This window comes from Archocentrus centrarchus, chromosome 18 (assembly GCF_007364275.1).
Source record: "Archocentrus centrarchus isolate MPI-CPG fArcCen1 chromosome 18, fArcCen1, whole genome shotgun sequence".
NCBI classification, from domain to species: Eukaryota; Metazoa; Chordata; class Actinopteri; order Cichliformes; family Cichlidae; genus Archocentrus; species Archocentrus centrarchus.
Genome location: NC_044363.1, coordinates 17907996 through 17922387, shown reverse-complemented (window position 1 = coordinate 17922387; position 14392 = coordinate 17907996). Strand labels below are relative to the sequence as shown.

General features: G+C 40.8%; 1 protein-coding gene and 1 long non-coding RNA gene across 2 annotated transcripts in view; one reads left to right on the top strand and one right to left on the bottom strand.

Annotated features, from left to right (window-relative positions):
- The window catches only part of LOC115797060 (leukocyte immunoglobulin-like receptor subfamily B member 2), a 38340-nt gene that overhangs the window by 13919 nt on the left and 10029 nt on the right, over positions 1-14392 (top strand). The gene's annotated exons all lie outside the window — the stretch shown is intronic.
- LOC115796965 (uncharacterized) lies at positions 2174-4073 on the bottom strand. Its single transcript, XR_004021372.1, has 4 exons — positions 3971-4073; positions 3323-3460; positions 3075-3203; positions 2174-2944 (listed from the first exon to the last, which is right to left on the bottom strand). It is a non-coding gene; the product is annotated as an uncharacterized LOC115796965 (long non-coding RNA).

The following is a 14392-nucleotide window of genomic DNA, read 5'->3' as shown; positions in this document are numbered from 1 at the left end:
ATCGCTTCGCTTTTCTCATGTAATACACATGTAATATGGTAGAAAACTTGATGTTGAGACGGCAGAGTCACGCCCTTCTGCCGCTTTCATCACGCGTTCGTGGTTCGAGACCAGCTAGCTTGCGGGGCCGGAATTGAACCCGTTTTTCGGCCGAGCACCGAGTGTTTTGGCGGTGGAAAACCCGCCAAACGGTTCAAATTAAGGCACGAGCTCCGGAACCCTGTTGGTGGGAAAGAGGCCTACCTGGTAGCAGCAGAATATCTGCCTGATGGTCAACGGCTGGATTCTCTGCAGCAATGTCTCTGAGGTGAGAATGGCAGAGAGCTGCCTCAGGGGTTGGGATTTCATCATGATTGTTGGGGAGCATGTCACATTCAATGAGTGCGGGCAAGACCAGACTGCAACTTATTCCACAATAAAATAAGGTGTTCTCTCAGTCACCTCCAAAACTCCTGCACAAGTCTCAAGAATGTACAAAGAAAAGTTTTTGGTGATAAAACGTGTATCAAAGAATGAAGATTTGGCTAGAGACTTGGTTTGGTCATCCAGAAGTTCTCACTTTCTTGTCATGGCAACCTTGTGGATAGATATGGGCGAGGCATGACCACCCAACAGACTTATCTCCAGGGTCAGGGTCCAGTGACAAGGTCTGTGACAGAGTGTGTTTTCCATGGTGCAGGACCAGCATGGAGAGCAGTGATATGTAAGTTACTGCCATATTCTGCACAGTGAATTTCTGCCTTACAGTTTTTAGCCCGATGGCTGAAGGAGGCACGGCATCGGAAACATATCTGGTTCTGTTTCAGATAAGTGTTACATTCTTCCAAAGACTTCTCTCAGAATGAGGTTCAAAAAAATCATCTCGTACTGTGTTCATTATGAACACCTTACGAGGTTCCTAAAAACACCTGAGCAAAGCAATTGCACATTTAAAGCCTGGAGAGCACGAGGAAGGGGAGGGAGGGGCTGACAGTGGAGGTGAGTAAGCCAGGATACTGTGATGGCCACACAGCTTCCACGACCAGCAGTTCATGATAATGTTCATAAGATGGTACAGTCAACCTTGGTTGCCAGGATACCAGTTCATACAGGTCACAACACGGGGTGGGGGTGAAGAGCATCTGTTTACAAACATCTCCAGGAGACGATTTAGATAGACAGCCATCCAAGGCCGTCTGGGAGCCAAATTCCAAATACTCCAATTGTTTTGCTTCAGGCAGTCATAAGTGATTGCTGACAGACCTTTTCTGGTTACCTCTCCGAAATCCAATCATCCGAATTTTTTGGTTCTACTCCGCCACGCAGAACAGACACTCCAACACTCCTCCAGATCTAATCCATTTTGATTCAGCTCTACTGAGTCTGATTGAGTTCGTACTGTTTCTGCATCCCTCATAGGCAGCCTTACTAGGGCCTGAACAGCTGCCCAGAAACCAGGTATCCCCAAGTCCAATTTGAGAAAAATCCTGTATCAATATATATGCCACGTCCCCACACAGTGCAGCCAGGAACGTTATCTTCCATCCCCACGGCAGTGGCGGAGCTAGACTTTTTTTCAAGGGGTGGCCAAAGGGTGAGCAAGGCTTTATCAGAGGGGTCCATATACAAATGATGAACGAAAGGAAACATTTTCTCACACACACTCAAATTAAAATGGTTTATTTAACCAAGATTTGCCATGACCAAACAAGACGTTAAACGGCACTATGGAACAGTGAACATGTAAATGTAAACTCAGAGCCCAGAATATGACCAAAAACAAATTCTCAAAAATAAATAAATAAAACTGGCTCCAAATAGTAAACTGCAAGACAATACCACCAGAGCTGACCAGCATTACCCTGGTGGTATTTACAAAGGTTTGAGAAACACTGCTATGGTCAAATAAGCTTTGAATGGGAACAACATACTGCAAACTCAAAGCCAGGATACACTCAAGAGAGCATAATTCTCCGATTTTGGTGGGAAGAAGCAAAATGTTTTACAAAGTCATCCATGTTGAGGGTATGTGCCCTCCTTGACTCAACACTGAGAATGCCAAGGTGACTTAACCTGTCATCAGCCATAGTTGTTCTAAGGTGGCTTTTGATCAGTTTTAGAGCAGAAAAACTTCGCTCACAGGACGCAGTACTGACTGGGATAACAACTGAAATCTTACAAAGTCTAAACAGCTCATGAAAAACCTCTTTATAAGGTTCCAGGAACACAACAAAGTCAAGTAAAGTAGAGGGTCTCTCTAACCCACTTTTTCTCTCCTCAGAAGAAGCCGTCTGGTTTGGTGAACCTCATGTTTAAGATCTTCTAGATCTGACTCAAATGTCTGTCCAAAAGCATACGGTGTTTCCTCGTTCAAGAATAATGGGCTTTTTGGGACTAGAGACTGAACCCCTAGCATTATCTCACAATACTTCTGTGAAAAATGCCTCTCAAGTTCAGCTGTGAGACAGTCAAGTATCTGATAAAAGACACCTCTGTTAAAATCCTCATTACTTTGGTCACTGTGCCTCTGTCCTACAGTAGTCATTACCAGTGAGTCCAAAAACCTAGAACTGGCCTTAGGCTGTCTCTTGCTGAGTGGCAGGGTGCTGATTTTGCAGCGCACTACTAGTTCTTGAGTGTCCCTAGCGTAACCTCTTCTTTGTCATACATTGCATTTATGTGCTGCTCTGATTTTGAATGAACTTTAAACCCAGCATCCTTAAACAAGGCTTTTTTCCAGTTGAAAACCCTGCTTCAGATGTGAAGGATGATTCTGTATAACTAGGGAGGGAGAAATGCCTGCATGCAAAACAGTAACTGGCATTTTGAGATACAGAGTACTCAAGCCATGGATTGTCTTTGTACCAGGAGCTGTTGAAAGCCCTTGTTCTTGTTCCATGCTGAGTTCTTGGGAACTTTGTCAGACATGGCTGAGCTGGACCTTCCGCTTTAGTTCTTGAGATGTCTGGAATAAATATTAGGTAATTATATTAAGTATTTTAAGAGTATTTTTGGGCAGACATCTCAATAAGTTAAGTTGTAATTAGTTAAGTTTCTGTGGGCCCTATAGCATAACATGGGTAGTGTGTGCCTACCAACTGGTCCTTTTGGTGTGCAATAGGTTGTGCTGGGTGGGGGGAGTTCAGTGCCATTTCCTTCTGCTTCACTGTCTTCCTCCCCAGAGTCTGACTCTGAATCTATATCACCCTCATCTCTCTCTGGAACTTAATTGTGAAATGCATAAACAGACACAATAAAAAAAACACAAAAAGCATCCTGCTAACCTTTAGAATTAGGCTTATTGGATTTTACTACTTAATAACTCTCTGTCACAGCCTCTAACCTGCTGGTGATACACTTGGGCCTGGTGTCTCCTGGCTGGCTTCTCCAGGTTGGTCACTGCTGCAGGGTTCTGTCTGGTCCTGGTTTTTGCCTCTTTAAGAAGAAATGGGAGATATTCCCTTTTCTCTTCATTTGGGCTCTACACAAAATAAGACAGCCTGGTATTTAGACTCCATGACTGTTTGGCAGAGACAACACTATTTTAACTATTATTTAAACTATAGTTTTTAGTTTCTGTAGCTAACTAAAATAACACTAAATTAAAAACAGATTAATTAAATTAATTAATATAACTAGTTAGGTTATAATTCAAAGCTTTCATATGACATAGCCTACTTACATTTCAGTCATTGTAAAACTTAACAACAATGGTTTTTCACATATACTTACCACACACATTTCAAGCAAGAGCTGGGAGATACAGCCTTGCTAAATGAATAAAATATTACAGGGCAGCATGTACACTAAAACATATGTTAAAAGAATCTGTCTAAAACACGATCTATCAGCACTAGCATGGCTAATTTAAATAATAAACGAGGCACTACGGAGCGGTGCACAACCGTTTTTTTCTTTTTCTTTTTATAAATGTATGACAAGTGCCACCTCTCATTAGGAAGGTAATACAGCGGTAAAATGTTGTAAATACCTGCAAAACTCCTCAACGGTGTACTCTAAAGCCGCGGGTGTGTTTTGGATCAAGCAGGAACCACATGTCAGCTTAACCAATGAACAGCGTCAGTGAGCAGCACGTAGCTGCTACTGCGTCGGGCTGCGTTCAGGGACAGTCGGAAATTACAGTTTTCCTGGCAAATCTTTGCCGATCTCATAAGTATTTTAAAATTACCATTTCCAGTGGGGTGGCAGTAGGGGTGGCAAGGGCTCTGTTGGGGGTGGCAAATGCCACCCCTGCCACCCCTCTGGCTCCGCCACTTCCCCACGGGAATCCATAACGTAGCCAGCCGGGTATGTAGTCGGACCAGAGGAAAGAGGGTTCCCCTTCTCCCAATCTCCTCATGATGAGAATTTGATCATCAATAGTGTTGAGAGACCAGCTGACCAGATCCATAATTTAAATCCCAGTTCAGGGATGTGTGAAGAGACGCTTTAAGCAGCAAAGCAGCAAAAGCATGGGTAGATAGGGAAGGCTGGGGAGAAGAGAAAAACGCATCCGTCTCCTCTGAGAGCAGGAAAAAAAAAACAACCTGCAAATAAAACTAAGGCTTAAGCAAACTAAGAAACACAACTAGAGATTCAACTAGATTCATACGTCAGTGTTTAGTGGCTGAACAGAAAAACAAACAAAAAAAAAAACCTAGAAAAACTTTGAGCCTGGAGCTCAGAGAGCCTGGAGAACTATTGGTCAAGACCAGAATGAGGGGTGGCTGAAAACTTTGCACAGCACTGTATAAAAAGCACATTTTGGAAGACTGTGGCAGAAGCAGCTTTCCAACAGGAAACTGGTGTGAAAGAGAAACACACTTTTAAACACGACAAAAGACCTGGATATCAACACGTTTGTGTATGTATACATAATATTGCAGCTAACCTCAGTGAAGAATGAAGGAGGGAGGCTGTGTTTGCACGACTCAAGTTTAATTAAAAAAACCAAACTGAGAATTTTGGTCAGCTTAGTGTTGAAGTGGTGGATCTGACTGAGAAACTGAGCTACACAGCATGCCCACATGGAAGGGATCTGTCAATTATACGGTAGCCCCGCCCTAAAGCTTACAGCACTTTAATATGATGCTGCATTCAGTAAGACCTGAAACTGCAGTGACTGAGACCATTAATGTGTCCAGAAAGTATTTACTGGTATCTTAAAGCAGTTGAACATTAGAGTTGTTTGCTCATAGACTTCAATACAATCAGACTTCAACCAGAGGAGTCACCACCTGCTGACCATTAAAACCACTGCAGCTTTGAATTAAACTACCATTAATAAGTGTTAACTATATAATATAAACTTGATACAACTATTGTTTGGTTGTATCAACTTTATATTAACTTTGTGTTAAGAGGAGTTTGGCTTTAGTTTCACTGACTGCAGGTCAGACCAGGACAAAGACCATGACAGGAAGGTTCACTTCTCAATAAAGACGCATCGTTGGTGGAAAATACTGTGAATATTTCTGTGTGGTATCGCTGTAAGTGACCACATAGCTGCAGGCTTATCTGTACCATCTCTGCACTTAAAATATCAATGATCTCATATTTTTTTTTATCAACCTGCAGAACTAAAATGAGGAAGAACAGTTGAAGCTAAATGTGTGCTGCCTTCCTGAGACATGCTTTAGCCCTGACAGCTGACATTATGAGGAGAACGCGAGGCGTGAAACACAGAGAGACAGAACACAGAGCATCGTGTCACATTCATAAAAGTTCAACTTTCTGGCTCAGCTTGTTGTTCTCACACAACTTCAAAAATGAGAAAATATTTACTGTCCACTTGGTCATGGAAGCCCTTCACTTTACTGTAAATAACACTTTGATGTATAAACGGTAGTTTAACTGCTGTATTTACTATTTATAGTTATTAAACTGAAATTTTTTTAATTCCACATCTTCTACAGTGTGTGAAACCTGATGTCTAATAAACACAGATCAACTCTGGGGTGAATGTGATGTTACTGTGGTGGTTTATTGCAGTACTTTGTATATTTCCTCAGTGTGGATTCAGTTTGTAAAGTTACTATGACAACATGAGTAACAAAATGGCAAATATTTTCGCAACATAACACCATTAGATATACAAATATATATAAAAAAATCCCAGCTCACCCCTACAGGCAGTCTGTTTTGCCCTCCAAGCTTGGGTCCTCTACCAGAGGCCTGGGAGCTTGAGGGTCCTGCGCAGTATCTTAGCTGTTCCCAGTATTGCGCTCTTCTGAACAGAGATCTCGGATGTTGTTCCAGGAATCTGCTGGAGCCACTCTCCCAGTTTGGGGGTCACTGCCCCGAGTGTTATGATTACCATGGAGACCACTATTACCTTCATCTTCCACATCCTTTCCAGCTCCTCTCTGAGCCCTTGGTATTTGTCAAGCTTCTCGTCTTCCTTCTTCTTGATGTTGCCATCACTTGGTATTGCAGCATCTATCACCATGACTTTCTTCCTTTGTTTGTCCACTACTACGATGTCCGGTTGGTTAGCCACCACAAGTTTGTCTGTCTGTATCTGGAAGTCCCACAGGATCTTAGCTCTGTTGTTCTCAACCACCCTTGAGGGCGTGTCCCATTTTGACCTCGGGACTTCCAGGTCATACTCGGCACAGATGTTCCTATATACTATGCCGGTTATGGCGTTCCATGTATGCCCTGCCTTCTAGCATCTTGCACCCTGCTGTTATGTGCTGGATTGTCTAAGGAGCATCTCTGCACAACCTGCACCTGGGGTCTTGCCTGGTGTGGTAGACCCCAGCCTCTATTGATCTTGTACTTAGAACTTGCTCTTGTGCTGCCATGATTAGTGCCTCTGTGCTGTCTGCCAGTCCAGCCTTGTCCAGCCATTGGTAGGATTTCTCTATGTCAGCCACTTCTTCTAACTGCTGGTGGTACATGCCGTGCAGAGGCCTGTCCTTCCATGATGGTTCCTGTTCTTCGTCCTCTTCTTTCTCAGGTTTCTGCTGCCTGAGGTACTCACTAAACACATGATCCTTTGTGGCCATCTTCCTGATGTATTCATTTAGCCAGTAGGTGTGAATCATATCAGGGCCTGGTGCTGTCCAGCTCTTCATGTGTGAGACTCTTTCTTGGATGTCTGCCACTGTGATGGTTACTGGGGCCTGTTCTGGGAGGTTGCTGTGGTCTGCTCTTGGATCCACTAGCCACTGAGCATTGGTGTTGTGTGACGCATCCTTCTCCCATATGCTCTTCCAGTATTGCTCCGTCTCCAGCCTTGGTGGGGGTGTTATTCTCATATTGTTCCCCTGCCATTGAGAGTATACCTTGGATGGTTCGGTGGAGAACATCCGGTTTATTTTCCTGGCTTCTATCTCTCTTGTATACCTCTTCAGACGGTTAGCCAAGGCTGTGAGTCTTTGCTTGGCAGTCTCTATGGCCTCAGGTTTGGACAGCCCATTGTACTTCTTAGGCACTGCTTTCTTCTTCATCCCACGCTTCTGCAACTCTGAGAGCTGGCTAACTTCCCTCCGTGCTGCCTTGATCTTAGCCTCTAATCGTCGTTTCCATGGAGGGTACTGCTCCTTAGTGCTGTTCATCTTATAGCCGAGCATCTCAAGGATCACTGCTGCCGAGTTATGCATCAACTGATTGGTTTCAGTGATGGTAGTGGTAGGGATCGTCCATAGTGCTGCATTTGCATCTTCTAGTAGGTCTTCAGAGAGTACTTCACACAGTCTTGGTAGTCGGTGTTCTGAATTGGCCAGCAAACTCCCCTGACCTTAACCCCATAGAAAATTATTGCTACTGTGAAGAGGAAGATATGATACAGACCCAACAATTCAGAAGAGCTGAAGGCGACTATCAGAGCAATCTGGGCTCTCATAACACCTGAGCAGAACCACAGACTGATCCACTCCATGCCACGCCGCATTGCTGCAGTAATCCAGACAAAAGGAGCCCCAACTAAGTATTGAGTGCTGCACATGCTCATACTTTCATGTTCATACTCTCAGTTGGCCAGCATTTCTAAAAATCCTTTTTTTTGTATTGGTCGTAAGTAATATTCTAATTTTCTGAGATACTGAATTTGGGCTTTTCATAGTTGTCAGATATCATCAAAATTAAAAGAGATAAACATTTTATTTTGAGCGAATGACATCATCTTGACTGGTAGCATGTAGATTTCCACACTAACATTAGTGTGTTTTCAGTTTTTATTTCTGTTTTTTAATATTGAGTCACATACTCCAGTTGTCTTGTGATTAAATATGTTGATTAAATATGCTGTCAGATAATAAATTTAACTATGAATCTAGGCATTTTCTTTGTTACTCGTTAGTTTCAGTCCAACCACAGTGAGTCGTTTCCTGTGTTTGGGGTCACAACCAAAGCTAAAAGCAGAATTTCAGCACATCGTGAGAACATTTACAGATCTATGCTGACATCAAAGGAGTCTTCTCAATGCAGTGCTGCATGAGAGTCAAATAAAATATTCATGTTTTTATGCAGTCTGAAGGCTCCAAAGCAAAAACTCAGATATCTGCACACTTATGATCTCTGAGAAGTTAGAAAACCTGTGAACACTGAAATAAACACAGACGTGTGATTTCCACGATCCCATTTACATAAAAATGTTTATAAAATTAGCTGTGAACTCAGTTTTGTACCTGTGGACTGTGTCAGTCTGCCTCCCTGATTCATGACTAAATAATAATTAAAATAAAATAATTTCCAGAATGATGAAAAACCAGATTGTTAGAGTTCAGAAAGATGGAGAACAGAAGATCTGAGACCTGCTAAAAGTTAGCTGAAGTACATCTGCAGCATTTTGTCAGCATAAAAGACAAAAACTGTGACCTGCAGAGTTTGTCACCTCACTGAGCAGCAGAGCATCTTTGTGTATTACAGAGAAAGGTAGGAGCACAAAACAATAAAGAAGCTTACGTGTTTGCAGTGGACAGGAAATGTAAACACGTCACCAACTGCTGCGGTCAAAGCTACAGGAGCTGTTTGAGGGTGTGAAAGGGAAGGAAGCACAGAGAGACCAATCAGAAGAAGAAGCTGAATAAAAACTCTGCTCTTATCTACATTAAGTTCAGCTTCTCTTTGTTCTGCATTTATTATCAAAGTAGAAGACTTTGAGGTCAGATGCAGATCAGTGTGCAGGGCTGGACGTGAGGATGGGGACCTCTCTGCTCTGTTTGCTGGGGTTATTCTGTAAGTACAACACAGACCTTTGCTGTTTGAATGGCAGTGATGAAGGAAAATGTTTCTCACCTGTGAGGATTACAGTGTATCCCTGCTTTAACCTGCTGACCTGAGAGCTTCATCAGACTAGAGACTGTTAGTGATCAACCAAACATTTACATACACTGCTGCTCTTTGTATTGATTACATTCACTGTAATATATTAATATTGTTTAAGTTTTTATGTTGATTGTTCTGAAAGTTTACATTCTTTCATAGTTTAAATACAGTATAAATTGCCTAAGTCGCAGTCGCACAAATTAAATAATTTGAAAACTTTAAATATTTTCGCCCTAGTATGATGGCTTCTGCAGGTCCAAATTTTTTCCTAACGTTAATTCCAATAAAAATCATACAAGTTGAATTTTTAACAACTTTGGTTGAAAAATCTGGTCCCATTGTAATACATTTCCAATTAAATGTGATCGCATAGGTCGGATGAGTTTAGCACTAAAGCCCTCCTCAGCTTCCATCTTGCCCACTTCCAATATCTTTGATCTATGCAAACTCCATTCATCGGCTCGTTCACGCACAACTAAACACACTAACAACACCTGGAGATCACTTGAGTGTCTATACAGACACGTGAGGTCTGGATTGGCTGTAATGGGTGAATCAGTTCATTTCACTGGAGACAATCATGGCAAGCACAGGAGGCAAGTTTAATCTACAAACTCGCACTTACAAGCAAAAATACACAATTCTAACATTTGTGGAAGCAAATCCAGGCATGAGGCAGAAAGCCATTGCAGCGAAATTCAGTACTAGACCCCAAACTGTCTGATATTTTGAGGAATTGGATTTCATTGGACTTACACATAAGATGGATTTTTTTACAAATCTGATAAAATTCCATGGTCTGTTTGAATCTGACTGAGGCGATTTCTACTGTACTTCATTTTAAAGGGTCTTTTTCATGTTTCCAGCCTGTTTGACAGCTAATAGTACCACAGAAAATGGTGTTTAGCAATAACTGTACAAAAATCTACAGATTTAACCTTTAAAAGTCTCAGTTTAGATATTTATTTTGATTCTGTCAATTGTATAAAATCTGATGAGATTTCATTCACTATTTACAGTCATCCATGGAGATGCTAAAGGTAAGAAATTGTTGTTGCTTCCATTTATATCATATGTGTTGTTCTTAACTAGTGTTTACCATCTCCTGTGTTCCTCTGAATGACGTCCTCTGTGTTAAACCGAACGTTTCATCTATATTATTGTTTAAAATATTAACATAACCATGTTAAGTGTGTGAGCACTCAAGCACACACCCACAATACAAACTGTAGTTTTGGCCTACATACATTTGGATCTTCTTTTCATGCATGTTTATCTGATCTGAAAATATCAACAGTGTACAAATTATCTCCCTGAATTATGCTGCTGGCATGTGTGCTGGATTATAAAGTGTTTTTTTTGTGTTACCTCTGAGTAGCGATGGAAAATTCGGCTCTTTTCAGAGAGCAGCTCTTTAGGCTCGGCTCCCAAAGAAGAGCAATCAGGAGTCAGCTCTTATTCAAAGGGAGTCGGCTCTTCTGATTCACTACCAAACATCGGCTCTTTGAGAGTTGTAAGAACCCTGACTATGAAAAACTACACAAAGATAACCAATTAAAGGAAAGACCAACAAGCTGCTCTGAGTTCACCAGTTTGTTACTTTCACACTCACTCATTTGGTGTTTGATTAGAAGCTGTCTAACACGTCACTCCAAAGTCTCTGTAGGTGTTCACTGTGTTGAATTGTGTGGCTGCAAAAACTGTCAGAGATGAGTCACATTATTTAAGTTTGCATCAAACATTCAGGGTAAAAATTTTCTTGGCTTCATCTTTTTCTAAATTACAGAACTTGGAGAGAAGGCGACTCTGACAGTAGACAGAACAACTATACCAGCAGGGGGCAGTGTGACTCTGACCTGTGATGTGAGGTACTCTGCTGACTTTGACTATCAGTGGTTCAGAGAAACCTCATCTGAAAAGAAGAACATAGTACCTGATGAATCAAACAGAGTACTTGTTACCTCCACGGCGGGCACCTATAACTGCAGATGCATAAAAGGGACAAAATTACTCATAACAGAAAGTGATTCAGTCATCATTTCGGAAACTGGTGAGTTTCAAAATTTAATCTTGAATAAAACAGCTCAGATTGTCCAAAGTTTGTAATAAATGAAAAAGTGAATGATGGACCTCATCTTTCCTCCATAATGAAGAATCATTTTTAAATATGTGGAGCCACTAAATGCAGTGTTTGTGGACCTTTGATACTGAAAATTTACTTCTGTGGTTTATATTTACTGTAATTGGTGGATAAATCATTGAACCTAATAAAGCAGTTTAAAGTTATTGATCTGAACTATGCAGAAAATAAAACATAATCATTAATCATTAATTATGTGCTGCAAGATGAGGAAACGTCAGGAAAATTCAGACTTTGAGACAGACGAAAAAGTGAGACTTTTATTTACACACACGGGAACAGGTGACAGCATTGAAACAAAGGAAGTAAAACTCAATGGAAGACATAAGAGACTAATGATCTCCAAAATAAAACAGGAAGTGAGCATTAATATCTGAAGAGGGAAACAGAAACAATAATAAAGTTAACAAAGGTGAACTGACACAGAAGGATGAGACAGGAAACACTGAGGGAACAAATTAAAATTTAAGACTAAATTATAAGAAGAACTAAAGGCTCCAAAAATGCTGAAGAATAATAAAACTACAAGCACAAAACAAGTGAATAATTCATCCTCAAAAAGCTCAGAAACACAAAGTCAGACCCAGGATCAGTACACAAGCTCTGAGCAGTAAATCAATCCTGGAATTAATATTTGAGCTGTTTTTACCCCACCTTTGTAATTTTTTGTTTGCAATATAACAGAAAAACTACAGTCCATACCGAATTTGTATGAAAGATGGTCAGTGGCCCCTAGATCACCTAATGACGCCTGATTCTCTGTAAATAGTTGTACAAAAAAAAACACCTGAGGCATTTCCTGCATTTTAATGTACATAGTTATTTACAACTTTGTTCTTGCTAAATTTGTACATTTGAAAATTATAAGTTATAAAAATAGTTTGTTAATCATATTTGTGGCTTCACAGTAGGTGGAGTTTATATTTTGTGTTATTTTATCCAATGTGTTAATACATTATGTCAGGATGAAAACAAAGATAACTGTACAGTCACACGTGAGGTTGGGCTGAAAATAAAAGAAACCAAACAAGGCAAAGTAAACAGCTTTTACAGTGAAATATAAAAGTAAAATCAAAAGCAGTCACAAATGGCCAATTATACCTCAGACTTCACACAGGGGGAAAAAAAAAAAAGGATTCATCTGATATTCAGTACACAAGTGTGGAGGGCTAAGAGCTGGTGCCAAACTGAAGAGCATCTGGATCTGATGCAGATTCTGGATTTGCAGGCTACTTGAATGTAACATGGGGAACTTCATTTAATGCATATTTTTTGGCCATGTCTCACCCACTGAGCAGTGGTGGCCTAGAAGAGAAGACCAGAGTTTATCACTGAGAAGATGCTGGTTGAATCCTTGGCCTTCAAGCTTCCCCCTGCTCCATATGTTGTGCTGTGTGCTACATATTGCATGGGTAATGGGTTACATTTCACTGCATGAATATATGCAGTAAGAAGGATCTCACTATTGTCCATGGGCATGTTTGCTGTGCTTCTTGTTAAAAATTGTTGCAGAACAAAACAAAATGCATTCACATCATAAACGTTACACTGGAGAATTTATGTTTAGCATCATTAAGTGTCTATCTACCTCTGTCTAAATGTGAAGGCGCCTCTAAGAGCCGTGAAAGTGAGAACTATAAAAGTCTTCACACACACATGGGTAACAAATGAAAATAACTATATCATGTATCATATACACAGCTTCACTGCAGCGTGACAAGTGTGGGGACTAAACTGAAAGAATGGACACAGTTCTCCAGAAATATTCCCCAATTTGATGTTTTGATGATAACAATTGAAATTAGAAGCTGTTTAATATGAAACTCCAAACTTCACTGACTTTCAGCTGTGTTGGATATTTTTACTGGAAATCTGTTCACTGTAATTTACATCAAATAACTTGATCTTTTCTTTTCATTACAGGGCATGGAGTGAAGGCCACTGTGACAGCAAAGAGTACAACCATACCAGCAGGGGGCAGTGTGACACTGACCTGTGCAGTGCAGCACTCTGCTGATTTAAAATATGAGTGGTTCAGACAAACCTCATCTGGAGGAGAGTCCACAGAAGCAGTTGGATCAGGCAGAGAGATCAGCATCTCTAAAGGAGGCAAATATCAATGCAGAGGAAGGACAAAAGACACAAGTTCACTCATAACACAAAGTGATCAAATCTCCATTCAGGAAACTGGTGAGTTCAGAGATTTAATTAAAAAAAAGAAAAGTGGTTCATGGCCCACAGCTGACAGCAGGTTTTGAGGGGTAATAATGATTTTAATGACATTTCATAAAGTTTGAATAATTCATAAAGGAGTTCCATTTAATAGCAATATGAAATATTTGTAATGTTTGTGATACGTAACAGTTTAAAATTGAATGTATGGGGCAAAATTTTAGATTTTATAAGCATTTTTTTTTGGAATTTAATGTTTGTGATGAATTTTTATTTAATATGTTAATCATAACTGAACAGCGAGTGAGGCAGACTTCATGATCAGTCCATATAACAGAGGGCGGGGGGCACAGGTGAAGGCTGGGAGATACAGGCCTCATTAGAAACCTGTATTGAATTTTATTTGAATATGTTTAAAGCATTAAAAAGAAAAACAAACAAAAAAAAAGTGAGACTTCCGTTCTTCTCCACGGAGTCTGACCCCCTGGAGTGAGAGTAGAAGTTCTCGCCTGGTGGAGTGAGAACAGCAGGTGGTGGATGTGGGAAACTAAAAGCACCGTTTTTGGAATGCATTTGTTACTCGGATCAGGGAGGCTACATCCTTTATGTAGCAGGTTTGTCAGAGAAACTCAGGACAATTTTCTGAAAGCGTGACATCTCAGTATACTTCAGACTGAGCCACACTAAGAAAAAACTGGTTCAGCCCAAGGGCAAAACTCCAAAGCAAAAGCTAAGCAACATAGTGTATGCTTTGCAGTGAGCAGTCCTTGGACCTCTACATCGGAGAAACCAAACAGCTACTCCACAAATCCATGGCACCATATAGAT